The following is a 27,698-nucleotide window of genomic DNA, read 5'->3' as shown; positions in this document are numbered from 1 at the left end:
AGCACAAAATCACTTTTTGTGCTGTGCATTGTCTCTGTGTTGCTGTTGAAACTCCTTATTCCAATACTGAACTCTACATCATATTTGCTTTGAATTCCGACTTTTATGAAATTTCTTTTTGTGTGTGTGAGTCATTTTATAACTATGCAGAAAGAAAAGTAGCTACTTCTGCAGAGATAGTTTTAATCTTGTCTCGTTTTTTTTTTTACGTGGGTGCACCACAGCAAAAGTCTGTGATCTTAAAGCTATTCAAGTGTATCCAGACCCCATATGCTGAAGAGTGTAGCCAAAATTTCCGACCTAGGAGTTCTTGAACACTGAGGGAAAGTCCGGATCAGTATTTGAGGTTGGTAACTCAGGATCACCCACCTGCTGCTTATAAGATGCTTCTATCAAGCCATTTCATAAATGTCTTTGATTAAATGTGGCAGCCCATGACTTAGTAAGAGTATTTGTTTTGACACTGGGATTTGTGTGATAGAAGTTTGACCATTTCCCTTTCTGTACACAGTCCTGTTTTTCAGAGAAGATGGATTCTGTCTCTTCCCTGCCACAGAAGCTGTTATTTAACTCAAAACAGAGGGATTAGTGTCCTGTAGCGTGTCTGCATTGTAATTGCTGTCGGATCTGCCTAGTGGTCTTGACAGTGCAGGATCCAGAATCCACAGCAGAGATGTATAAATTCTTATAACGTGTATGAAATAAACTACTCACCTAGGACATCAGAATAGATAGAGTAAATATTAGGTAGTGCTAAAAGAATATCAGCGTTCATGCATTCACTTGTACTGTAACTTCACTAAAGAGTTATGCTGAAGAACCAGGGTTTGGGATGAATGTCTAGTGTTCAAGAACTGTGTTTTGAAGAATGAGGGCATATCAGTCAGAAGCGTGTACCAAAGTGCGAAAGGAGGTGCACGTGCTGAAGTCTTACATGGCAGTTTGGTTTCATAGATGTGTGTATGACATCGGTGGGCTGAGCTATGCGTGCGGTTGTAGGGCTGGTTCGTGCATGCAGTTGGCATTAGTTTGCATGCAAAGAGGTGCTCTGAACTGCAAGTAACTAATTTGCAAGTCGTTCTTAGCAGTGTGATAGCTGTGCATGCAAATTAAGTGTTCAGTGACATATATATTTTCTCAGGAGTAGCTGAACACATGGGGGTAAGTCAGGCTTGCAGGTGTTTATCTTTGTTAACAGAGTGGTTTCTAAAGGTTTGGTATTCATGTTTATCATGCAGCACTTCTTTCTACTCGTTGTTTACCTTAGATCCATTGTTTTTCCAAATTGTTTTTGATCCTTTTTGTTAACATCTGCTGACCAATATCACATTGTAAATCTTACAGCTTTCAGTTTGCTTTCCTAAATCTATTATTCTCTGCTGTTACTTGTCATTAAATTAATACTGACTTGAAAGCAAAATGACGATGTAGAAGATTGCAAGATGGTATTACAGAAATTTCCATCATCAAATAGATTTTCTTAATGGCACAATTTAAAATTTACCTACTTTGAAGTCTATCACCATTTGAAAAGTGTGTATAATTAGTACAGTTACATAATTAGGCGGAACTCTGTAAGTGATCGCATGTAGAGTTTGTTTTTGCACTTAAGTAAGGGGAAGAAAGGGATTGTGTTGTCAACTAAGGAAAAACAGCAAATATGTACTGAAATTCCTAAGTGATGTGTGGTTTCTATGTATTATCAACAATGCCTACAATAATATGTACTGTGGTATTGCAGTAGCAGTAGAATGGTTGTATTGGAAACATACTGAGCAAACAATTTGTTCAAGAATCCCTTTTCTTATTAAATGTTTTGCATTACATTATTTTAATGTAAACCTAATACAACCACTTTCCTTATTATTGCAGTAATTTAAAATAAATACCGACCTCTTCTGGCAGTGACACATGCATATCTGTGCACCTCATGATGACAGATAAAAACATGTAGGGATTGCGTAACACTTGATTTTTCTATGATAAGCAGTGGTGCATGCACCAAACGGGGGAAGGACTAACAAATATTAGAAGTACAATAACTACAGTATGTTTGAGTGACTCTAGAGTTTTTACATACAGCAAATGATTAACAACAAAATGTAGTTTGTTTGTTCACTGAATAATTGTGCATGTGCTCGTAGATGTTTTTTTGAGCTGAGGACCTGGAAGAGAGCAAAGAATGACCTCCAACCAGAAAACGACGTGTTTGCTAGATGAGCTTTTTCATAAAGACGGGTCAGGCTGTTAACTTAAAGGAAACATTTTTGTTCACTAAGGATAGAAAGCATCCAACTCCAAGGTTTATATCATGAATTCCTGCATCTGAGACAAGCTAGCCTGAAGTGCTGGCTCCTCTCCAGAAGCCAGGTAGCCGTCTTCAGCTCTGTCTACATTTAGCAATGTATGGACTCAGTATGGGCTCAGAGGAGCAGATCTGCAGAACAAACCAGTTCGTACTGAAGACCCAGAACACACTATGTGCCCTTCAAGAGGGTTTACTCTTCAGTGGATGTAGTTTGGTCCTCTGAAACACATGCCACTAACAGATGGAAGTCAGTGGTGTAGTTCTGGTTCAGCTCCATCAAAAAGAATTGGGTTCATCCATCCCCAGACCACTCTGTGATGTGAACCAAAGCGTGATAAGTGACAATGATCAGGAGATTTATTACAAAAGCACACTTCTACTCCAAATTGAGATACTAATGTAGCTTACACCTTTAAGGTAGTGCTGTGCTTGAGTGGAGAAATACTGTGGTTAAATGCCCCACCTCCCTAGCTCCTACCAGGTTACGATGACCATCGTAATGTACATTGAGCCCAAGTATCCTGCAGTTACATCTATTTTAAGTTGTGAAAGTTGTTGCTGATTCATGCAGCTGTTTTAACAGCTGAGAAGTGGCAATACAGCAATGAATATGCATTGAGCTGTGCGTCTTTAGCTGTTGACCAAGACAAATGCATACAGTCAGAGTCAGCTAGTGGTAATGTGTATTACAATACAATAGTGCTGCTGGTAAACGGTAACACAATGTAAGCGTAATCAGAAAAACATAAAATGAGGGCCAGGGCTTGATGAAAGTACTGTGAATGAGCTGCTCTATCGGTTTTGCCTGAAGCTGAAGTTTTTTAATACAGTTGAACCTGAGGTTACTCAATTTCCAAGACAGTTGCTAGGCTGGGTTTGTTTTTCAAATGAATTATCTAGGCAGTAATCCAAATAGTGAAATCAGGGTGGGAAGAAGTTTGCATTTTTTTTTTCTGAATCAGAGGTCTGCATTTGTTTTGTCAAGTGCTAACACTGGGTTTTCAGGCTCCAAGAATATACTAAGTCCCTCCCCCCCTTATATATATATATGCTTATATTAAAGTAGCATCCCAAAAATGCCAACATCTCTGCATCTTCATGTAGGACAGCACTGACAAGGAACATTGTGCATAGAGAACAAAATGCAGGTCTATTACTTTGTTAAAAAAGCACATATTTGGCAGGAGAAGATCCTTCCACAAAACAACTAAAGGATCTTCCCGTGAATAATTACAAATTAATTGAGTCTTAAGCTCTTGACATGGGTGTTGGGTGATGTGAGCAGGTAATGAGCTCCTAATTTGTTATAGCCAAGAGAAGTTGTTGGGGAGAGTTGCTGTCGTTTGCTCTTATAGTTGTAATCTGGAGAGAGTAATAAGGGCTCAAAGAGACGGGAGTATAGAAATGTGAAGATTTTATGAAGACATTAAAAATGTGGCCTTTACTAAAGTCCAGAGAACTGGAATGGAGGTTTTTTTTACTGAACATATAGGAAATATATATGAAGCACAGAATTAACTTTTTTTTTTCCGCTTAGAAATGGATGGAGCTTTGCTAGAAGTAACGTATTAACTATTTTTTTTTATGATTTGGACTGCAAGGCTATAATCTTGGAAAGTTTCTCTGCAGGAGTAGGTTGTGATGCTGATAGAAATCCTCTCTGAAATCTAAACCAGCTGGTCAACAGATTGAGAAAACAAATCAAATAAAACAATAACTGCACCAAAGCCAGAATTACAAAGGAAAAAAAAAGAAGGAAGCAATGTTAATTGTTTGCTTTGGGGCCTGCAAATATGTTTAAGAAGTTCAAAAAGTATTGTAAGTAGAAGTGAAGAGATTAAAGTTAAAAATTAAAGTTTAGTATAAATATAAAAAATCCAGGCAATTGAAACTAACCCATTGCCCAATCTGTTAGTCTGGAGAACAGTCTCTTTGTGGAAATGTCAGGACCTATAACACTGTAGGCGGGTAGGCTTTCTGGAGATCTTGAAGGGAACAGTATATGATGCTCAGAGGAGAGACTGGATCACACTGCAGTGATAGCAGATATGTTTCTGTGAAGGTCTGAAGAAGATGCTCAGTTAAACAACTGAACTATCTTTGAATTGGGAAAATAGGCATTTTTCTTTCCAATTTGTCAAACAGCTTTTTCTGTTAATGTAACAAAACACTCGGCCTGAAGTATTTGACCAAATAAATTTGACCAAACTTCTAAAATTTCTTTTTGAATCAAGCAACTAAAGGATTAATATGCTGAACTAAGTAAACATTACTATGCTGTTGGTGTAACTGCACAAGAGCTAATATATTTCTGCAATGGGTTAGTTTTACCTGTATGCTTTATTGCATATGTACCACATGCAGCTGAGAAGGGAATCCTTCAATGGATAACTTCAAATGTACTGTTTGGTTTCAGAGATATAGATATTGGAGCAACTGGACCTGAAGCACCATTGGATTTTCTCTTTTTTGTGCTTCTGTTTTTTTTGTTCTGCACTGGTTTTACAGTGATGAGGTGTTTGGGTTTTTTTTTTGCAGGGTGTGGTGGACTTTTTGTTTTATTTTGTTTTATAATTTTTTTAACTTTTAAAGCCCTGAATGGTAACATGATAAATCATAGATGACCATGGGAAGAATGTAGATGAATTTTATACTGATGTATATGTATGTAGATTTATATAGATGTATTTTTTACAGACGCGGACTTACAGTGCTATTATTCATTTTCAGTGACCCAACTTTCAGTGTGGCCACAGTTACATATATACAGTAGCACTCCTGATCCTGACCTTGCTCACAGGAGGTCTGGAAACGCACTGAATTAGCACTGAGATTGGCTTTGGTAGTTTGCATGAAACTCCTCTGTGGTGGGATAGTCAGATGCCGTGTCTTAGCCGAGAGCTGAAAAACAGCTGCTGACCAGTCCTTGAACCTCCCTCTTTCCTTGCGAAGTAGAAGTCCTTGCACATGCAGTACTGCACTCCACTGAAAGGAGTCAACTAACTACTGACCTGGGAGTTCACATTTACCCAAAATAGAGTGTGTGCTCAGCCATGGGACACATCCACAGGGTCTGATTCAGTTACTCACACCCAGTGCTGTTGGGAAAAATCTGGCATATCTCAGCCACCTCCCCCTGCCACTCTGCGACACACAAACACACACATCCCATGGCAGGGGGATTGGAACTAGATGATCTTTGAGGTCCCTTCCAACTCAAACCATTCTGTGATTCTATGATTCTATGAAATATATGTTGAGGACTGTATCGTATCTCCCAGTCCTGTGTAGATATCTGAAATACCCTGAACACCTCAAATAGCGCTAAATGCTGTATTTAGGTAGCTGGTTTTAGGCACGCCCTGATCTCTCATGACCATAATGGAAGTTCACATACCTAATGCACATGTGTACCTCACCAGGTATAAAACAGTTTGTGATGGATGGATGTGTTCTGCAGGATATGGGAAACAGTGAATCAGTACTGGCCAGCATAAGAGGCAACAGTCTCTGCAGCTCAGCAGCCTAACAGATACTGTGACACTGTCATAAACTTGCTGTGGGATGATGTGGGAACAAACCAACAAAACCCTCAGCTGCAAAAACAAGAGCTTTATATTTGGTAACATAGAAAAGAGGAGTTTTCTGGCCAGCACAATGAGCTTTGGAGCAGAAATCTGCAAGCGAATGAAGGGGTCAAGATTGTATTTGTCAAGGCTGGAGGAAAGGCTATTTACCTACAGGGTCAACACCTCTGAGTTTTTAATTGCATGAAGGAATATCTTGAGGAGTGAATTTACAACATTCAGCTGTGGTTTTATGTAACGTGCTGTGTGAGTTTAGACCATGCTTTGGCTGGGAGACAGTTTTTCACGTGCTTTTTGGCTGGGAAAAATTAAATAGCTCTTTTTAAAAGTAGGTTGTTGTTATTAAAGCAATACAATGGAGTCAATAAAAAAATAACACCTGCTTACTCCTCTTCAAATTACATCTATTTCAGAGCTTTATGTTTCGAATTATCTTTGCTTCAGTCTGAATTGAATAGTCACTACTTGATTCCTGATTGATGGTGGTAGTTCTTATGAAAATAAGCAAATCTGATCTGATAAGCTAAGCCATTATTTGTTTTCTAATCACTCATCTGTGCTACAGAGATACCCTTTTTATGTTCATTCCTCTCTGAGAAAGCTGTATTCAGCTACGAATGAGGAGGTTTTGTGTGAACAGTTGCTAACTCTTTTCGTATTCCCTTAAACTGCAGAAAATTTGACTTTTTTGTCACTCCAAGAAAATTTGGTCACCTTGCAGCAGAAAGATAGCTCGAAACTAATACAACCTTTTGACTGCATTTCTTGATGACAGTGACAACAAGATAAAAGCTTTAATGGCATGGACTTAGGATTCTGTAGTTGGCTTGTTTGAGTTTCTTAGAATAAATATGTCTGTGAGATGACCTGTCCTATTCTCAGCACTGATTAACAACCCCCTTGTGCTTTCTTTGTTGAATTCATTTTGAAATACAGCTATATGATGCATTTATAAAGTTTTATGGTTCTCTGCTGTGTCTATTTTTTTCTGCCTTTTCAATAGGGAATTCTGTTATGTTAGGTCAGTACCCTGTGCTTTTCTTTGCAGCCATAACATATAACATCAGAGTTCACTCATTATTAAAGTTACTGTTCATCTGACTTTTCTCTCTTAATAAATTTTCCTACATTTCTGTGCTGTAGAATCTCATCTCGTGTTGTGAGAGGAAAAGGATCTTAATACCACCACCAAGATAACTTTATTTTGAAACAATGAAATGTACAGGATGTATATGTCCATATGAAAACACAAATGAGCATCCCTGGAAAGCACGGAAGGACTAAGGATACCTGTCAAAATTCCCTGAGGTGGAGGAGAAGTGCCACCATCCTATGCTGAGTGAAGCATGCTACCAATTGCATACTATTTCTGTTTCCCTGAATGCAGCAGCAGCACATGTTGCTTGCTTTTGTGGATGCTGAAGAAGGCAAGATTTTTTTTAGCTTTCAATTCTGCATATATGCTGTTCATTTGATCAAAGGCCAGGCATTTCACTTAGCCCTTTGACTGTTGCAAATATAGCTAATTGTACATTTGAAGTTAGAACTAAGAATGACATTATGAAACCATACTTTCTATTTTACAATCATTTTTTCATCTGGGAGGTCATGGAGTTCAGCAAAGAACCCGTTTGCTTTATTGTACTGTGAATGTGAAGCCAGTGCTTCAAGCTAACGCTTTTATTGGACTTTTAAACTAATATTAGAAATTGCCCTACAATAAGCTAATGTAAATATCAAATAGATTTGAATCCAAGAACGGGTTGTAAATAAAACATTTCCTGCTTTGTATCGCTTACTCTGCTGAGCTTGCCAGTAATGTAAAAACATCCTAAATTTGTCTAGACATCATGTTTTCATATACTTAGGCAGATGAATTTTCAATTTTCAGGCAGATCTCCATGCTGATCCAGAAGATGAAGGTTTAAAGGGCTAAGTTGACTTGCTTACAGGACTCTAGTGCCATTTGAGATGTCCCATCCTATTTGACCTGGGCTCCAGCTGCCACTTCAGCTGGGCACAGATCCTGTGGGTCCTCGGTCATACCAGTGGTAAGGCAACATAGTGGAGTCTGTAGTGATGCCAACACATTGAAGTTAAATACCTTTACATCAGCCTGTAAATGTGTTCCCACATGGCTCAATGGCATGTAGGATCATTCTGAAGGGCTTCTAGTTCAGGCTTTTGAATTTCTTTATTTTGATTATGCATCTGTTATCGCACTTTAAAAGTTTCACAAGCATATTCAATGTCAGGAGCACAAGTTTGACAATGGTATTAATAATGATGGTTTAAGTGTACACATTGATTTACAGGGAACAGGATATGGTTCCTTCTCTTAAGAAAGCTCTCAAGTAGCTTAGTTTAAGCAAGAGATTAGTTATGGGGAAGACGTGATAAAATAGTCTAGAAGAAGGTCAAGGCAAAAAGAAAAATGATTATGATGAGCTGCTGCTGTTCTGGGTCAGATTTTGTTGTGTTTGGGTTAAATGTAACCCTTAAAAAACTGACTTAAGCAAAAATTTCTAGGAAATGAAAACTGAAAAATCTTCTCAAGACATATTGAGTCTTGAGATGTGTTGAGTGTTGAGATGTGTTGAGAATGTCATGTCTTAATTCTGCTCTGGCCTTTAAATCCATCCATGTGCAGGTGAAAGATAAGGCTTATAGTGGGATTCTCTGCATTGATCTGGAGAGTGGCAAGAGGTTGGCCTGGTTTATAGCTTCCATAGAAATTAAAATATAAAACAAAAGGCCTTTTGTTTTTTTCAAAAACGACACATGTATTTTAAATATGCATGGTGAAGCCTGGGAGCTACTACTGCTCTCCAAACAGTTTGCTTATCCTTAATGCAAAACTGTGGGATCCAAAGAACACTATTCAAACCTCAAGTTTTCTCAGTGACGAAAGTGTGCCTAAGCCAGAATTAATTTAATTAAGAATTTGAGTAAGTACTCATGGAACATTTTTCCACTGTTTATCCAACTCTAAAATATGAAGCCAAAAATTTATATGAAAAAGAGCTTTTCAAGTCAGATAGAAGAACATAATGGCACTTCAAAAAGTTCTGAGCTCCACAAAGCTTGCACATGGAAATGACAGATACTCAACATTTATAAAATATGCTGCTTGGATGTCTAAATATGGATATAGGAGTGTCCACTTAAGCACTTGAGTACAAAGAATTTGATAACCAGATGTACTACAGCATGTGTTGACAATTGTCATACCCTGGTGAGGTTGCTTTCTAACTGATGTTAACATTTGCTTAAATACCTCTCAAGTTTTTTTCACAGGACTAAACGCAGGTCATCTGCACAGCTGCAAATCCAGAGCAACACCAGTAGAATCAATGGAATTACTTTGGATTTCCAGTAATGCAATTGAGATAAAAATCCGGCCCAGGGGTTTCTTTAATTTCAGCATTTTTGTTCCCCAATGAATTGTCAGAGAATTCTGTGTTATTTTCTGTTTGAAGTATGCCACTCAGTCAAATATAGATCTCAGCTTTTGCGAAAACAAGTCAATACTTCCTGGAAAGAAAAATCAGAGCATGTTTTAGCAAGCAACATTGTCATATCTGCTTCGATCTTGTGATCTTTTTGCATCAAGATCTTTTTCTCCTTTATTGACTTCCACAGGTCTCTTGTAGACTAATCCCTTTTTCTTTTGGATACAGGATGTCTACTGATTTCAGTAAGAGCTAGATTGCGGAAAGAGGTCAGAATGGGCTTTTTGGTTGATGGGCAATATCATCAACTATGTTATCAGTCTTGTGCTAGAGCTTTGTGGATTGCAGATATTGATGAATGGAGTGTTTGGCAGATGAAGAATTGGTTGGATGGTCACATCCAGAGAGTAGTGGTCAACAGCTCAGTGTCAGGATGGAGGTCAGTGATGAGTGATGTCCCTCAAGGGTCCATACTGGGACCAGTACTGTTTAATATCTTCATCAATGACATACACAGTGGGATCGGGTGCACCCTCAGCAAATTTGCAGACAACACCAAACTGAGTGGTGTGGTTGACATGCTGAAGAGATGGGATGTCATCCAGAAGGACCTGGACAAGCTCAAGCATTGGGCCCGTGTGAACCTCATGAGGTTCAACAAGGCCAAGTTCAACGTCCTGCACATGGGTTGGGGCAACCCCTGGTATCAATACAGGCTGGGAAATGAAGAGATTGAGAGCAGCCCTGAGGAGAACGACTTGAGGGTTCCGGTGGATGAAAAGCTGAACTTGAGCCGGCAATATGCACTCGCTCAAAAAGTCAACTGTATCCTGGGTTGCATCAAAAGCAGCATGGCCAGCAGGTTGAGGGAGGGGATTCTACCCCTCTGCTCTGCTCTCATGAGACCCCCTCCTGCAGTACTGTGTCCAGCTCTGGGGTCCCCGACATAAGAAGGACATGGAGCTGCTGGAGCGGGTCCAGAGGAGGCCATGAAGATGATGCGAGGGCTGGAGCACCTCTGCTATGGAGACAGGCTGAAAGAGTTGGGGTTATTCAGCCTGGAGAAGAGAAGGCTCCGGGGAGACCTTCGAGTAGCCTTCCAGTTCTTAAAGGGGCTACAAGAAATAAGGAGAGGGACTTTTGACAAGGGTGTAGTGACAGGACAAGGGGTAATGATTTTAAACTAAAAGAAGGGAGATTCAGACTAGATTTAAGGAGGGAGTTTTTTACAATGAGGGTGGTGAGGCACTGACACAGATTGCCTAGAGAGGTGATAAATGCCTCATCCCTGGAAACATTGAAGGTCAGGTTGGACGGGGCTCTGAGCAACCTGATCTGGTTGAAGATGTCCCTGCTTATGGCAGGAAGGTTGGATTAGATGGTCTTTGAAGGTTCCCTCCAACCCAAACCATTCTGTGATTCTATCATGAAAACCAACCCAGCTAGGAAAAGCCAGGAGATCTTTGTGTTATTACATATCCACCATTCCCAAGAAAACGCTGAGTTACAACAGATGCTAACAGAAGTATTTTCTCAATGGTGTATAGATGAGCTTAAGCCTGTATATAAATCATATTTTTACATAAGCTTATAGGAATATAAAGAGATATTTTTATTAAGAGCTGCTGTGAAACACAAAGGAGAAAACATGCTGGGCAGATGCTGCTATACTCAGGTATCTGGGTGTGTATAAGGACATGGAGTGATGGGATTTGCCTGAGTTCAGTCCTATTTAACAAAATTTGAGTTCAGGAATCTCTTCTTCTATGACTTTGACTTTATTCAGTGACACTGTAGCTAGTAATTTTGTCATCTTGCGCTGCAGGGCTTATGAGCCTGACTGGTGAGGTACCAGCTAGATGGATGTCTGCATTCCCACCATGCAGTGCTGACAAGAAAGATCAAGCAGAGCCCACATTACAGGTCTCCATTGAGCTCATGTAGAGAAATCAGTTCTTCTGCCTTTGTCTCGTTATTTTCCCACTCTGAATTGATTTCCGCCTTTTAGTTTTTTGTTTCCTCCCCACATTGTTTACTGACTCTTTTGCTTTCCAGGATCTTCTACCATTTGACTTTGTCCCTCTTTTCCTAGTTCCACACTTTCCCCAGTCTTCAAATTTTCCACTTTCTTCCTCAGGCCTATGTTTCTGAAAAATCTTGTCTTCTCTTTATCCTTGCAGACAAAGATAAACTTGTGTTTTTTCTAGTTACCTTTATTGTATATACATGTAGTCACAGGGTCTAAAAGTAAATCTAACTACCCAGCAAATCAAGGCGGACAAAATGTATGCCCTCTTCCTGCTGCCTAAAGCAGCCTAAAATACCTCCTGCTGTAGGACCGAGTAGGTGTGTGCTCTGCTGGGGAACTGCAAAAAGTGTCCTCAAAGACTGAGAAATCATCTTCAGTGACGCAGTGCTCCCGGTCCCCAGGACTTTTTGCTCTACAGTTTTTGATCCTGACCTTTCCCCAAGCAACCTGCTTCCTATGGCTTCTTGAGGTTAATATATTTCCATTCTGGCTGCTCCTTTCTCCTTTGCTTTGGTTATTTTTAGGTGATTCAGTTAAACCACGTCTTTCGCAGTTTTTGAAGGGGCTGTATTTAAAGTGTTCATAGAAGAAACTCTTTTACACATAAAGGCACTTTGTAAGCTGGTAGGGAAAGGCATAATGAACCCATATCCAGAAGCTTAAACAAGCTGAAGGTATGTATTTGTAACAGCAGGTGACTGACAGTGGAAGCAATGGATCCTCCATCTCTTCAGGAGAATAATCACTATTATTCTATTATAATCATTATTATAATTATAATTATTTTTCATCAGGAAATGTGTGTAGTCAAAATTGTAGCTTTACACACCAGTCTCATATCAGTGACTTTCACCAAAATGATTTTTTAATTTAATTTTGAACTTTCTTGAAGTTTTTGTCTTTTAAAATCAGCTTTCTTTTTTTATGAATACTGGAACTGGATACACTGAGCCAGAATGAATTTAATCAATCACATAAGTAAAGGTCAATTACATCCCTGGGCACGTTGCTGATACATGTTTTTGTAGATGTGGTCTTCATTCTTTGTTACTAGATGTAAAATTTGGGATTTGACTTTCCTAGGAGTAGAATTTGGGATTTCACTGTGTTACGATGATCTCAACTGTGCAGTGTGAGCGCCTCAACATCGTCAGCATTTACTGTAACTCTGACCTTCATGTGATCTTTCAATTTTGCCAGCGTTAATTTTGTAATTCTTTCTAAGGCTTGATCAATGTGCTTCATAACAATTCTGGTGAAAGTCCATCTTAATCCAGTTATCATTTCCTGTTTTGATACCATGTAGCTCTTCTTTTTTTATTAAAATAGTTGTATGGTACTAAATCAAGCAAGAAATTTTAACTGTATTGTATCTACAAAGTTTCCTTTGTCAGCTAAACTTGTAATCTCATCAAAGAAAGATGTTGAGTTTATATTTGACCTGCTTTCCACAAAAACATGTTGATTGGCACTAATTATATTCCTTACCATTTGAATGTCATTTCGGGTTTGTTTGTTTGTTTGTTTTTGTTTTTAATCAAGTACAAATTGGCATAGTATTGTGTGTATTGTCTTACTTGTCCCTTTTGAAGTGCTGCAGGAAACTGGTACTCATTCCCTCTTTAAAAATCTTCAGTACATCCACTGATTGTGTGAAAACTGCATGTTTCTAAAAAATTGAAAAATTAGACAACTTTGGCTTTATTAGCCAATTCTTCATGCTGAAGGACTCCCAACTGCAAACTACAAGGCTCAGTTTTCACATTCTTTAAAGAAAGTGTCCCAGATTTTGTGGGCTTTTTTCCCTAGTATGGAAAATACAATATTTCCCCTAATAATAACTCAGAAATGTCTGAACAGTTGTCCTATAAAATTTGAAAAATTGCCTCCAGCAAATACAATTCAATGACAACTTTCAGCCCAAAAGGTAAAGTTTCATGGAGCTTAAAACACCCAAAGAAAAACTGAAAAAAGAGGAGTTAGAAAAATCACAGTGAGTGATTGTAGCATTCCTCTCTTTCTCCATATAGACACACAAATATGCACTTTTAATATCATCTCTCTCATTTTATTTTCTATATTTTTTTTTCATTTTTATCTCTAATTATATCTTGGATGATAATTTTTCATCCAACACTTCTTGTCATTATATATACAGAGTTGCTATTTTATGTGCCAACAATCATAGGAAATAAATTTTCCCATTATCCTGTGATATATTATTATAGGAAAAACCTTCAGTGCGAAATCAGGAGATTTAACAGGGTTGGAGGAAAACCTGATTTGTTTCATTGCCCTCTACTGGCCTCGCAGCACGTCTGCAATGGCATGAAATGCAGAAGCTTGTTTTCCTTTTTCTTTGTGTGCCACACAAACCATCAGGTTTCTTGTCATTTGAACGTCCTGAAGTTGTTTCTCCACGTTTGTGTAAACCACAGAGCACTGTTTTATGAGTCAGATAACGCAGAATTATCCTACTGGTATTTGTAAATTATGACAACAGAGGATTCTGTGGGGTATTATGTTTTACTATGGAAGAGAGGAAGATGAGCATTACCTGTATGAACATTATTTACTAAGTGAGTTTTGGGAGGGATACTCGTATATGATGGCCCGTCATTTAAATAGACACAATCTACAGAAGGAGATACCATTTTTAGACATAATTTTCTGCTGCTGTCGCTGTGTATAACTGTGAATTAATCACAGAGACCAACTGAAGGAGAACTTGGCAAATATTTCATCCTATTTATTTGAAAATTATCGTAGATTTCATAGATTTCTAGGTTGGAAAAGACCTTAGAGATCATCCAGTCCAACCGTCCCTAATCCCCATTAAACCATATCGCTAAGTAGATCATCCACCCTATTCTTAAACACATCCAGGGACGGGACTCAACCACCTCCCTGGGCAGCCTATTCCAGTGGCTGACAACCCTTTCAGAGAAGAAATACTTTCTAACATTCAACCTGAATCTGCCCTGACTAAGCTTATACCCATTTCCTCTTGTTCTATCACCCATCACTAATGTAAAGAGCCCTTCCCCCACCTCCCCACCATCCCTTTTCAAGAATTTGTAGGCTGTAATCAGGTCTCCCCTCAGCCTCCTCTTCTCCAGGCTAAACAGCCCCAACTCCCTCAGCCGCTCCTCATAAGTTTTATTTTCCAGCCCCTTGACCAGTTTAGTCGCCCTTCTTTGGACTCGCTCCAGGAGCTCAATATCTCTCTTAAAGCGAGGGGCCCAAAACTATCCTTCCATCTTGGAGTGGAAATCTTCATTGGCATCCACTGATATTTGGGTGCATGCAGGTCTACTGGAAGGTGCAGAGATGTTGAAGGCCCCTGAGTATTCATGGCTTTGCATCTTGAACTTGCTGAGCATCTTCAACTGCACTGATACCCATGGAGATGGCAAGCACTCAGCACCTTTCAGAGCAAGCTCTTCACGGTTGTCACTGGACAGAGACCACAGGAGTCGATGGGATCTAATTCTTATTTTGCAAATAGAAAGAATATGACTTTTCTCTTTCCTAATTTCATTGCAACATAATGTTTCAACAAATATATCAGTAAGGTTCATTAGGCATAGTGAATTTAGACATGTACGAGACATACTGAGGGAAAGAAGAAGGGGGAATAATGCTTGTGTTGGGAAAAGATCATAATATTAAGAATGGCCTTTTGTGAATTAAAAAAAACCCAACAAAACTAAACCAAAACTTGAGGCAAATATACTAATTTTGAACGGTAAGATCAGAGGAAATCAAACACTGCTCCACATTAGTTGTTGCTATTTTTTACTTTGAGCCAAAACACGATGCACACACATCTGAATTATGGCATGTTAGTCTTAAAAATTGAGTGACTTTTTGCTGTGAAATGCCTGCCTAATATATGTTGACTTTATACAATGTCATATTTCTGCACTATCCTGGAAGGAGAGGAAGGGAAAAAGCTTTACAGGGTTTTTTTTTTAAATGACAGCACTGTTCTGGCTTGGATAGCTGTTTTAGGTCAGGCATTAATTTAGCATCAGGAGAAAATCACAGTTTTCATTAGAGAGCGGAACACGGGCGACTCAAGCACCTGTGCAAAAGACATGAAAGCACATCTATTTGTACGCCTGTGTTTGCGGATGCGCGTTGAGAGCGTAGGAAAAAAATATTGCAGCCTTACACTTACTTCAAAAATGACTCACTCCCTCTGGTGGGAACATTTAATTCTGAATGTGTGATGCTGCTTTACCTCCTCCTCCTCCTCTTGCATCCACCCCCCTCGCCACATCGCATTCATCTTGCTTCGCGTGACATCCGCTCCGTGTGCTGCAGAGCAGCACTTTGGTTTCTATGGTAGCTGCTGTAACCAGCGGACCTGCAGACCGGGTGGGGAGAGGAGGAAGAAAAAGCCCAAAGTGACTGGATTAGAGTGCACGAGAGCCGTTAGCCCTCGGCTGGTGGGCTGGGATGCGCTCGGAGAGGGTACCCCAAGGGTAGGTCGCTCCCATGGCTGGCAACTGCTGGGGCATCTGGGACACGGGACATTTGCTTTCTCCTCCAGCACAAAGTGGCTGAAGGACAATAGTGAAGTGGAGGGTGTGAAGAACAGCAGATTGAAGGTTTGGTTGAACTTCACTCAGTGTTTCCTTTTGTCTTGTTTAGGTCTCCAATTTTGCAGCAAACTTCTGCCTTTCAGATGGTGAAAATGCAGATGCCAGACCTAAGATATTATAATTAAGTGTCTATTTATAACATAGTTGTCATTAGAATTACCATGTCATTTTTTAAATAAGAGTAGATAATGCCGGTTCACAATCTACACCTGTAGCTATGTGGAGTTTTTTATTTTAAGCACAGTTCTTCTTTGATTTGTTCTGGCTCTGAATTCATTAAGAGGCCTGAATTAACATCCTGCCATATCGTCTGTGGCTTCTTCGCTCCTCTGTCCCCCCAGGTATGAGGAGCAGGATTGTGAGCAGGCTCACTTCAGCTACAATGAGTTGAATAAAATACAAAGCCCACTTCTTCAATTTTAAAATCCTTTATGTAATGAATCAGAATATGGTTTGTGTTTCTCAGTTGAAAAACCCATGAGGATTGTCATTCAGGTTGCAACATCGTGGCTTGTATGCCACCGCTTACCATGGGGCATTGCTGCTATGGAATGGTCATAGAATCATAGAATGGTTTGGGTTGGAAGGGACCTCAAAGATCATCTAATTCCATCCCCCCTGCCATGGGCAGGGACACCCTCCACTACACCAGGTTGCCCAAAGCCTCATCCAACCTGGCCTATGGAACGTCTTGTGTTCAGAAGCAATGTTACCATGTTATACCGTTATAAAGATGTATTTATTTTAGAATGGTTCGTACATGGGAGACTAAGCCTGCAGGAGTTAGGATTCTCTAATAAAATTAGTATTCACTTGGCAAATGTGAGAGGAAAGGTTGTCAGAAATTAATATCATTCCTGTTTCGTGTATCTGATATAACGAAGGGATGGATGATACTGGGCTTTGACATGTCTTCAGAGAGACAGTTGCTATCTTGGTGGGGTAAAGTCAGTCTTGAATGTACTTTAGAGAACTCTGAATAGTCTTTTTTATAGCAGATGAAGAAGTCTTTTTCATGTCTGTGCTTCTTTTATTCCTTTTCTTTGAAATATCTTTTTTTTTGTTCCATTCTTTTTAATGCTTGGAATTTTAGGAAGCTAATGCCAAGTGTTTCGTCTTATGTGAACAACATTTTGTATCTTCAGGCGTGCCTGCTGTACTTTGTATGGTTGTATTATCTAGCTGTGTTTGTACCTTGCATCTTTTCTGTTTTGTCAGTTATTCTCATTTAATCCTGTATAATCTTACCTTGAGTCTGTATCAACGTGCTGGATCTCAAATTCCCCTCAGTCCGCTTTAAGTAGCTGTCAATGGCATGATACATTCTCTAAAATTCAGCTGTAGTATCTTGTGTGTGGCATGCTGGTGCTGCTCTAAAATACCATAAATTGGACTTTATTAGAAAAAAAAAATCACTGAAGATTATGCCGAAAGAAGAGAAAGAGCTTTTACCAGGATCATTAGGATCTATGGTTATCTCCTCATTTTAAAATGCTGCTTAATTGCCTGTTCTATTCTTAGTCTTGCTTCTGTTCCCATCCGTTGTGCGGAGCCTCTTCCAGTTGCATGGAAATCTCATCCTAGTCTCCCATCTTTAAGGACATATAATTTCTATTTAATATTATTAATCTTCCTTACAAACTTTTTTTTTTTTTTTTTTTTTTTGTCCAAGAGCAGTGAGAGACTTCATTGCTTTTTAAACTGAATATGCATCTAACTTGAATCCCTTGAGTTGCCTGGGGGTCATATTGAGTAGCTAAATTCCACATTGACCTTTTAAAGGTTGCTGTAAAAAAAAAAAAAGTTCAATCTCTCTAAAAGATGGTGAAGTTATCTGGGTCCTCCTCCTCACTTACAGAGGGCACCCACTGTAGATGGCACCTGGTTTCTCTCAAATGGCCAAGTATCCCATGATGGGGCTGTTCGTTGCTGTAACTTCAGCTGTAACTCATTTCTTTGGGAGCTGAGATCATCCATGTTTTCTAGTAGTTAGGCCTGAATGGTCATAGACCCTGTTGTCCACTTTGGAGAGGTGGAACGTGAATTCCGCTCATAGGAGAGGCCGCATGAGGAGACGGGGGGTGACCTGAGCAGGTACTTGGAGAAGGTTAAGGTCTCTTCCTAAAGTGGTACTGGAAAGAAGCTGTGATCAATAAAGGTGTAAGACAAACGACCAAATTCCAAAGTCTGAGGGCTGCTTGCAATTGTGCATACACCTGATTTATTCAAATTGTAAGTTATATACAGTTATAAGTTCCTCGAGCCCGGCATGGCTTTTATTTTACATACATGGCACCACGCTCATGTTCTCAACTTCCATTTGCTTTTTTGGCTACTACTGCAATATATATAGTTCATACAACTGCTGCTAGAATAATACATACTAAAAGGTTCTTTCTTGTTGTTGGAGTCCATGACATCTTGGTGGTAGGTGGCGTATAGTTATATTTACATTTCTGTACATTTCTTTTGCAGCAGTTGGTTGATTTTTTGTCTTGAGATCAGTCAGTTTATAAATTATATGTCTATGTATTGATCAATGTTTAAAGATAATGTTAAAAAAGAGATTAGCACGTAGCAGTGATATATTAAATAGTGTAATTCGTCATTCTGCAGAGGCCATCATTAATTTAATTTGTTTAATTAAAATAGCCCATTAAAATGCTGCTCCTGGATTTAGTTACTAGCATAAAACCGCTACTGGCTTCCTTTTTGTTAATGGGACATAATATTATACAAGGTCTCAACAACTTCAACATTTTGCTAATTGAATCAGCAGTTCAATTTGAAATTAGTGTTGCTGGGAAGGAAAAACAAATCAAATATAGAACGTAGTTAGCATTTAAAACTTAAAACAGGGGGTTTCCTTATTTTCTTTTTAGTGAATGTGAGCAGGAGGTCAGGTTGTTATGTGAACATTAAAAAATGTCATCACCCGACCTACTGTATGCCTGACAATGCGTCATGTTTATACTGACAGAAAGAAGCAAACACAATGAAAATGTAATGAGGTAGAACATGAAGGGGCTGTGAAATCTTCCCCTCAGAAAGCTCTGCAATGTTTATTGATGCTACTGGTTCAATGTGAAAATGAAACCTGCACTAAATGCCACTTTTTCCCATTTCAACTTGTACTTTTGGAATTTGCCAGCAGTAGAAAAGACAAAAATTAAATAATTCCATATCTGAACATAAAAACACAAAATATTTCTGTGCTGGTAAGCAGGTTTCATTTCCACTGTGCGCATAGTGGAGAAAGTCCAGTTTTGCCCCTTTGGTGAAGTCTTTGTCATTAATATCACAGACCTGACCTTCCTGCGGGCTTTCCTTCTGCATGGCTGGTCTGGTTCTGTCTTCTCTTGCAATCTTCCTTCTTTGGGCTGAGTTTGTGCTGCCTCAAAGTGAAACCCCCAAACCCTTTTTCCTGTGTAAAAATACAGTCAATGCCTGTGCTTGAGGCTGGCTGAGCCATCCTGGATGACCAAGGCCAGTTCCTATAACTTGAACACAAGGGTCCGATGGCTTGGTAATTCTGTAGTAGATGCTAGGATAGAAATTTGGTTGCCTCAACTTAACACCTTGGTGCAATTGGAGATGCTTCAGGATATCTGACATTTGTATATGGCTGTTAAATAGGTTAAAGGACCTGCAGGAGTCCTGCACACTTCTACATCAGTGACTGGAGATCAAAGCAAAGTAAAACCAAACGTATCCTGGGCTGCATCAAAAGCAGCATGGCCAGCAGGACAAGGGAGGCAATTCTTCTGCTTTACTCTACTCTGGTGAGATCCCACCTGCAGTACTGCGTCCATCTCTGAGGTCCTCAGCACAGGAAAGACATGGACCTTGTGGAGTGGGTCCAGAGGAGGCCACAAAAATGATCAGAAGAACACCTCTTCTATGAAGACCGGCTGAGAGAGTTAGGGTTGTTCAGTCTGGAGAAGAGAAGGCTCTTGGGAGATCTTCAAACAGCCTTCCAGGACTTAAAGGGGGCCTACAAGAAAGCTGGAGAGGGACTTTTTACAAGGGCATATAGTCATAGGACAAGGGGAATGGTTTTAAGCTAAAGGAGGGGAAATTCAGACTAGATATAAGGAAGAAATTTTTTACAATGAGGATGGTGAAACACTGGCACAGGTTGCCCAGAGAGCTGGTAGATGCCTCATCCCTGGAAGTGTTCAAGGTCAGGTTGAACAGGGCACTGAGCAACTTGATGTAGTTGAAGATGTCCCGGCTCATTGCAGGGGAGGTTGGACAAGATGGCCTGTAAAGGTCCCTTCAAACCCAAACCATTCTATGATTCTATGATCTGTATTTAGGTGACTGAATCCAATTTTCCTTTTACTAGCAGACACCTCCACTGCAAGTTTGTCCAGAACAGGGTCATGGAGATAGCTATAATTAAACAACTTGCTTGAGCTCTCTTGCCCTCTCTTACAGGTGCACATGAAAGCTATGCTGATAATGGCATGCTAAACATGATTATGGGCGGGGTCCAAGTGCTGCCCTGCATCTGTGCGCACTCTTCAGTTGTTAGCGTGGTCGCTGGCATTGTTTTAGCCTTGTCTCACTAACACTTGTCTCACTCCAAAGTAATGTCCATAAGAAATCTGAGGGTGACAAGCTGAAGGACAGTTCCCAAGAGGCACTTTCAGTGTGACCAGACCATTGGGAGTAGGAGAATCTGATTGCCTGGATGTGAGCCCAGCTGCACCGCCCAGCCTGTGGACTGTGTAATAAATAATGAATGATTCAGCACACTTTGTTTTCCAGTATGAATGAAGCCATTCTATATCAAGAATTACTTTTGTGAATGAGAAGGACTTATACCACTGCCTTTGATCACGCTGATATCAAGGAATAGTCTTCTCCGCCGTTGTTTTAAACAATGCACTTCACTTAGATGGATGTCGTTTTACCTGTTGAGAAAATGAATGGGAATGTTTGGCAAAACCAGTGCCATAACCTTCTCTGGTGATTGGAGGTTCTCAGATGCTCCAAGCAGTGAGAAAGAGTAGGACCTGGGGACTTCTGGATGACACTGTGAGGCAGCAGGGAGTTACAGGGGAGCAGATCTGGGATCTGTGGGTCCAGTTATTTTCTGGAGAACTGGAGAATTGGAGCTGTAATGATAATGTGGAAGATTATTAGTTCAGAGCCCTCTGCAGTATTGTGTACAACTCTGGTCACTCATCCAAGACAGATGCAGAAAAGTCTTACTAGGATGATCAGGGAATATGGAAGTATTGAACTAGAAAAACTGTGATTTGTTATCTAGCAAACAAGCTGAGAAAAAAAAAATATTTTTTTCTTGAAATAGAAAAGGAGTAAATATCAGGGAGACAGGAAAAAGCTGTTTAAGGTAAAAACAATGTTAGCACAAATCCAGGTGGGTATAAATTGGCCATCTTACATTTAGGTTTGGAAATTAGATGTTTTATAATCATTAGAGCAGCTGGGTTCAGAAGCAGCTGCCCAAACAGAATAGAGGGGGTAACAAATCTGATGATTTGTGTGACAGAGCTTGCAAAGTTCATGAAAGCATGTATGTGAGCTTTCAGTAGCAGAAGACTGAATTTGGCAGCACAAGAGGAAGTCTTTCAGACTTGCAGGCCTATCAGTGCAAGATGCTACTATTTTATGAACTAATTTATCCTCAATTTTTCCCTATTTTAAAAGAGTTGGGACTGTATTAAGCCGTTATACTGCATTCCATGCCTTGTCTTTATGAATTTATAGATTCATTGGGAGAACCATTACTTTGTTCATCAATATTCAATTTCCTGGACCCTATGGTACACCTGTGTTGTGTGTCCCACTCTTCACAGCAGTTTGTGTAATGTCACAAGTTGCAAAGCCTGATGTGCTGAAAAGGCGTAATGTACAGAAAATAAGCAATTCTATGGCCAGAGAGTGCTCTGATGATGGTAGAAAGGTAGGTTTCCTGGGATCATAGACTGACAGCCAGTCAAACGGCAAATGCCTAGTTGTCAACACCATCATAAAATACCTGAACGTTATCTAAAGTAACCCATGAAAAACTCATACACTGACCACAGAATTCCCATTGTCTTAATGACAACCAGGAATAGAGGAAGCTTAACACATCTCTTTCTATGCAATAATCACGATGTAAGATGGCCTCTTCTCTTCGCTAATTATGACTGATGAATCTATCCCTGGTTTATATTTATATACATACCTATGTATAGAGGTATATGTATATATTTCTTTTATTTTTACCATTCCATGTGTCAGTTAAGTTCATAAAAGTGGATCTGATAAAAGATGAGGTAGAGAGATTCCTAAAATTTGGAGAGACATCTCATGCTCATAAGTTCACTTAAGTCCTTGGTAATTGATATATGAACTTGGACAATAAACAAAAAGTTGTTAATAAAAACGAATGTGAAAATATTCTTGCAAATTAAACTTGCTAACCTCAGCAGCGAGTCCTGATTTTAAAGTTCAGGTGTTTTGGTTGTCAGACAGAAACGACACTGTGTCCTAATTTGCCAACCAGCTCACCAACAAATGATAGATTTAGAATTTGCTTCCACCTGTGACTTTTAGAGTGAATACAGGTCACAAACAGGTAAAATACTGAAATTAGCCTCTTCATAGATATCGAATAGAATAAAAAGGGCTGTATTCATGGAGTAAACTGACCAAATAGTTTGCAAGTAGATGCAATAGGGTTTTTACATCTTTTGAACAGATCCTCATTTCCACTTTCAGAGCCTATTATTTTGCCAAAGACATCAACACTTGAAATAACTACTAGATATTGGTGATCCATGGTGTCTTCTGCAACACCAGAGGTTTCCTGTCAGTAACCATATTTAATCTGGATGATCAGTGTATCTGAAAACACTACTGAATATTGCAGCATATCCCTGATGTGGAGCACTGGATTGCAAATATGATTTGATTTTTTAAAAAAACTCAAAAAACTACTAGGTTAATTAGTGCTTTGATCATAGAGCTGGAGTTGCCATCTGTCACAAGCTCTGTGGGATGACCAAGCGTATTTTGGCTTAGTGTTTTCCTACATATAATGTTTATTATTCCCAAAATAATATAATGTGGGACAGATAGTATCATCCTGGGACAACTTGTCATGTGATGACTTACTCATATCATCATACTGTACTGTAATGCAATTACATTTTCATGTGCCACTCTATTAGGCTGTGAGCTACATGATATTATATTGTGCATAGCTTAGAGTTGTGACACAGACTGACATATCTCATCTGTTTAATTAATGTCATTTCCATGTAATGAGTGTCTACCAGTTAGCCGGTAGCTTGAGAAAGTTGAGAGCACTTGGGAAAATAGGATGTCACCGTCAGATTAAAATATACTCATTTTTTTTAAGGATCCTCCTCAGATCTATCACAAAACAACCCTCTTTTCCTTTGAATTGGGAAACTGTAAGATCGAGTTTCCTGGTGCTGACTGCTATTGCTGTATTACAAGGAAAAAGGCATCAACGCAGCCAGTTTTGTTTGAGGCTTTGCAGATAAAAGTGCATATTTAACTATCATCCTAAACTGAAAATACTTCCAGGTGAGAAAACACCAATCTGTGGAAATACCACGGAATAAACAGGCAGAGTCTTAATTGAGCTTGGGCTGTAATTCTGGAAAAATACATGACCGTAATCAGCCCTGCTATGATGAGGGCTGCAGCAAGTGAGAAGTTTCAAGCTCCTTGTCGTGTAAAGTTTGGGAAAAAAAATCACATTCTGGGCCTGAACTAAATTAAAGGCTCATTTTACACACTGGCAGGTTAATATAGTGACACCACCAAAGCTTCTTGCAGGTATTTTTCCCAAAAAAAATAGGTAGAGGAGAACTGTAGGATGTGTCACTCTTACCTATTAGCTGCTAAAATGATACCTCCGTGTCTTTGCGTGCCATTCCACCCTGTCACTTACTCCTTCCTTCTTCAGGCTTTTCCTTTGCTTTTTTTGATCTAGAAAAAATAGAGGATATTTGAACCCAAGGTGTGTGTGCGGAACAACTGCAGAATTACCGGATTTTTTTTGAATGTTTCGTATTAAACTAATAGACCATAAAGGAGAGAGCCAGGGTGTTATCTCCTTCTTCAGTTTATTGAAATGATCCTGATGGAAATCCTTATGACCATTTCTAATCACATAAAAAAGAGGAAAATAAAAGAAGAAAAATAAATTGCCAGCAGCCTGGCTTTCATGATGAGCTGTGCTGACAAAATGCAGTGTCTGTCTATAGGCAATGAAAAAAGTGCATGTGATTTCAAACTCCAGGAGATGAGAACGTAAAATCTGTAGCAGATCTCTTGTCACCGCCTCTTCTGGCTGACCAGAAAAAAAAACTTTTAGTTTTTTATTTTTCTGTTTTTTTCCACAATTTTGCTGTGGAACACTCTGTGCAAACAAGCTTCACAACCCGAGTTACCGAGCTTTTCAATTAAATTCCCATCAAAGCCACAGATAGAAAAATCAATATGGTTCATCCAGCGTTTCTAAAGTTGCTCAAATACTGCCTGAAAAAGGACACAGTGGCAGTGGTTTTCCCCCCCATTGTTTTGTTCATGATTTAAAAAATCTGGTATTTTAGGGTCTCAACTCCGACACTCGAAACCAACTTATAATCTTTTTCCCCCCCTTCACGCATTAAATGTGACTTCTTAGAAACCACTTGGTTGTTACTGGTTACGTGTGTAATTTCTGCTGGCTGTTTTGCCAGTACAGTACCAGGAAAAGCAAGTTCTTCCTTGGGCAGTAGTGCTGAGGACTTGTCAAATGCAACTGGAGCACGTGGGTCTGTGCGTGCTCCCGAGGACACCCTCCAGCCATGCCCGAGGCAGCGCTTGCAAGTTCTGGCGTAGGGCAGAGCTCTTTTCCAGGGTGAGCCTCAGAGGATGCACCGGAGGTACTCAAGGAGATTTGCAATTTGAGATGAGACCGCGGCAGCGAGTCCCTGAAGCATCGCAGCCAGTTTTGCTGACCGTCTTTGCAAGCGGGTGCAAAAGCAGTGGCGAATTGTGAACCCAGCTGCCACGTCAGCATCATTTTAATTGAATATATAGCACTTTATTTAGCTATACGGATAGCGTCAGTTGTATTATTTCTTCAAATGAAGGACTGAAATGCAAATGGAGTGCGTCTAAGTGTAGAGAGCAAAGGATGGTATTATAGTAGGAGAAAACATCGCAATGAAACGCAGAGAAAAGAATTGAGTCTCAGTGATATTACTGCTTATGGCAAACTTGGTCGAAATGTGCGTTCACCCATTATCTTAACTCCTCATGTGCACACAAATCGCATTCCCAGCTTATTCGGAGCCTGCATACTGTTAGCACAGTCACCGGGGTGTTTGGGCAGCATTATTAAAGCAGCATTAGTATGCAGCAAGGTGCTCCTGGCCCTGCTAAATCACTTTGTAAAGAGGGCCTACAAGCTCTCCCTCTCTTTGTTATGACAGCGCTCCTCTGCGCGCTTCTGATGCAAGACTAATAAGACTTAAAAATAGAGAGTTAAATTAGGTAGATGGGAAATTAAGGCAGGGGTAGAGACTGAAGTGGGCTGATGGAAAAGAGTGGGCTGGAGGGAAAGGCAGAGGGAGAGTGGACATAGACGGGGCAAGGCCCCGAGAAGTCAGGCTACGTGAACAGGACACAAGAGACCTGGTCAGGGAGGGAATTGAAGCTTATTGTGAGTCTGGCACGATAAAGATGGCTGAGGTGTCAGCATTAAAAAGACAAAAAACAAAACAAAACAAAAAACAATATTTGCAAAACAGGATGATCCAGTGAAATGATGCATGTGAAAAAGAAGAGAGTGACGAATAAGGGGAACATGATACATGAAAGAACTAGGGAGATAAATGGCTGGAAAATTAGAATATTTCTGTGAGAAGGAAAGAACATTCGAGTCTTTTTTTTTTTTTTCCTACAGACTTAGTTCAAGAATGCTTCTAACCAAACAGAATGCCGTATTCCTGGTCCTATATGGTATTTTTTAGCACTTGCCAAATGGTGTCTGCTAGCTTGTAACAGATGTAAGAAATTATTTCCCAAATCTGCAAGAATTGTCACTTTACACTTGCAAAGTGAAAACGTCTTGACTGGAAATACAGGAAGAATGAATTATGCATGGGAAGTGCTGCATGCCTATTTTTAATGCTGCATGGGCATCGTCTGAAATATTATTTGTTTCCTTGGCTTACGTTTAAGAGGGATGTGAGTGAGGAAGGATTGAGAAGGTGAACAGGGAAATCTGCCTTAAAAACATGTGCTGATATTTCCTGATTATAGAGGCACCAGTCCAGCACTGCAGAGCAATGCTGCTCTGTAAGGAACTAAAATTAGTACATATAAAATGTTAGTTACTTCACAGTGTCTTTGTCACCATCTCTAATAAAACGGCATTACAGCTGCAGGGCAAGACAGCTTTAATGGTAGGCTTCCTAAATTCAGACTAGTTAAACGTTTTATTTATTAATTAGCCATACAGAAGCAAAACAGAGGCAATCCTGATCAGAGCAGAGTTTCCCATTGTTTTGAAAATCACAGTGTGGAACATCAGGTGGAAGAAGTGACAACTTTCCCACTGTGCTGGCTTGTGGCTGGTGATAGATGGCCCATGCTCTCCTATCAAAGACCTCATGCATCCCTTGTTTATATCCAGTTGTTAAAGGACGGGAAGAAGGAACAGCTTGCACATCAGAAAGTTTGTGTTGGAGGGGAGATTAATGAGACAAAGACGTACTTGCTAGAGCCATTTGGATCCTTAGAGGAGCCTGAATGAAAGATTTTCAAACAGAGAACGTGTTCAAGTTGTAGCTTCAATACATCGTAATACATATAAGCAGGAATGATTAGAGAGGTAAATTCACAATTAATATTTCATTCTAAATTGAATTTTGACTCCCTCAGTTAAGTAAAACAATTGGTTTCCAACATTTCTATTATACTTTGTGTAGGGCAGGTCAGAAACCAAATTCTGTTTCTGAGGAAACATCAGGATTATCAAGGTTTATGTGCTTGCTTTTGTTTCACATTAAAACAAATTTTAAAATTATTTAATTTGTGTATATGTGTGTGTGAAAGAACAAAGATATCCTGAGAGAGAGAAGGTTTGTGCATACTGCCCAGTTTGTGATGGCTGTGAGATTGCTCCTCAGCACTAATTCCTTGATGATCCTGGTGAGGTGGGATCTCCTGCCACATTGCACTGACACTGCGTTATCACCTGATGGGAGGTGATTCCTACCTTAAGAAGTTTTTCTGGCAAACAGCAAATACTTCAGTTCTGATCTAATAAACATAGATGCTTTACTGGAGAGCTGTAGAAGAGAAGAATGATGACAGAGGCAGCACAAAGAGCAGGAAACAAAGCTTGGTTAGAGATTTCTTCCCAGCACCTAGTGATGAATGGGACCTTGATGGGTGTTTCCCTCTCCTTCCACGATTTAGGAGACCACAATGGCCTCTCAGCGTTTTTCCTCACTTTTTTTTATTGGCTCAGCCATTGAGAGTATCCCGCTTGCCACTGATTTTTTTGTATGAGGTGGTGTTGTATTGGTACTTTGCTATTTAATTACTAATGACTTTATCACAACTGGAAAATGGAGATGTGTGTAGTTGAGAAAATTTGTAGTTAGAGAGGTAAACAGGCCATCAAGCAACAGTCCACATGCTCTGTGGGAATACCTCCATGGA

At 39.7% G+C, this 27,698-nt stretch overlaps 1 protein-coding gene across 1 annotated transcript in view; it reads left to right on the top strand.

The window, feature by feature from the left end:
* The window catches only part of MSRA (methionine sulfoxide reductase A), a 323,230-nt gene that overhangs the window by 221,116 nt on the left and 74,416 nt on the right, over positions 1–27,698 (top strand). The gene's annotated exons all lie outside the window — the stretch shown is intronic.

The sequence above is a fragment of the Tauraco erythrolophus genome, chromosome 2 (genome assembly GCF_009769465.1).
Source record: "Tauraco erythrolophus isolate bTauEry1 chromosome 2, bTauEry1.pri, whole genome shotgun sequence".
Classification (NCBI taxonomy): Eukaryota; Metazoa; Chordata; class Aves; order Musophagiformes; family Musophagidae; genus Tauraco; species Tauraco erythrolophus.
The sequence above is the reverse complement of the archived record's forward strand: the minus strand, read 5'-3'. Positions and strand labels throughout refer to the sequence as shown.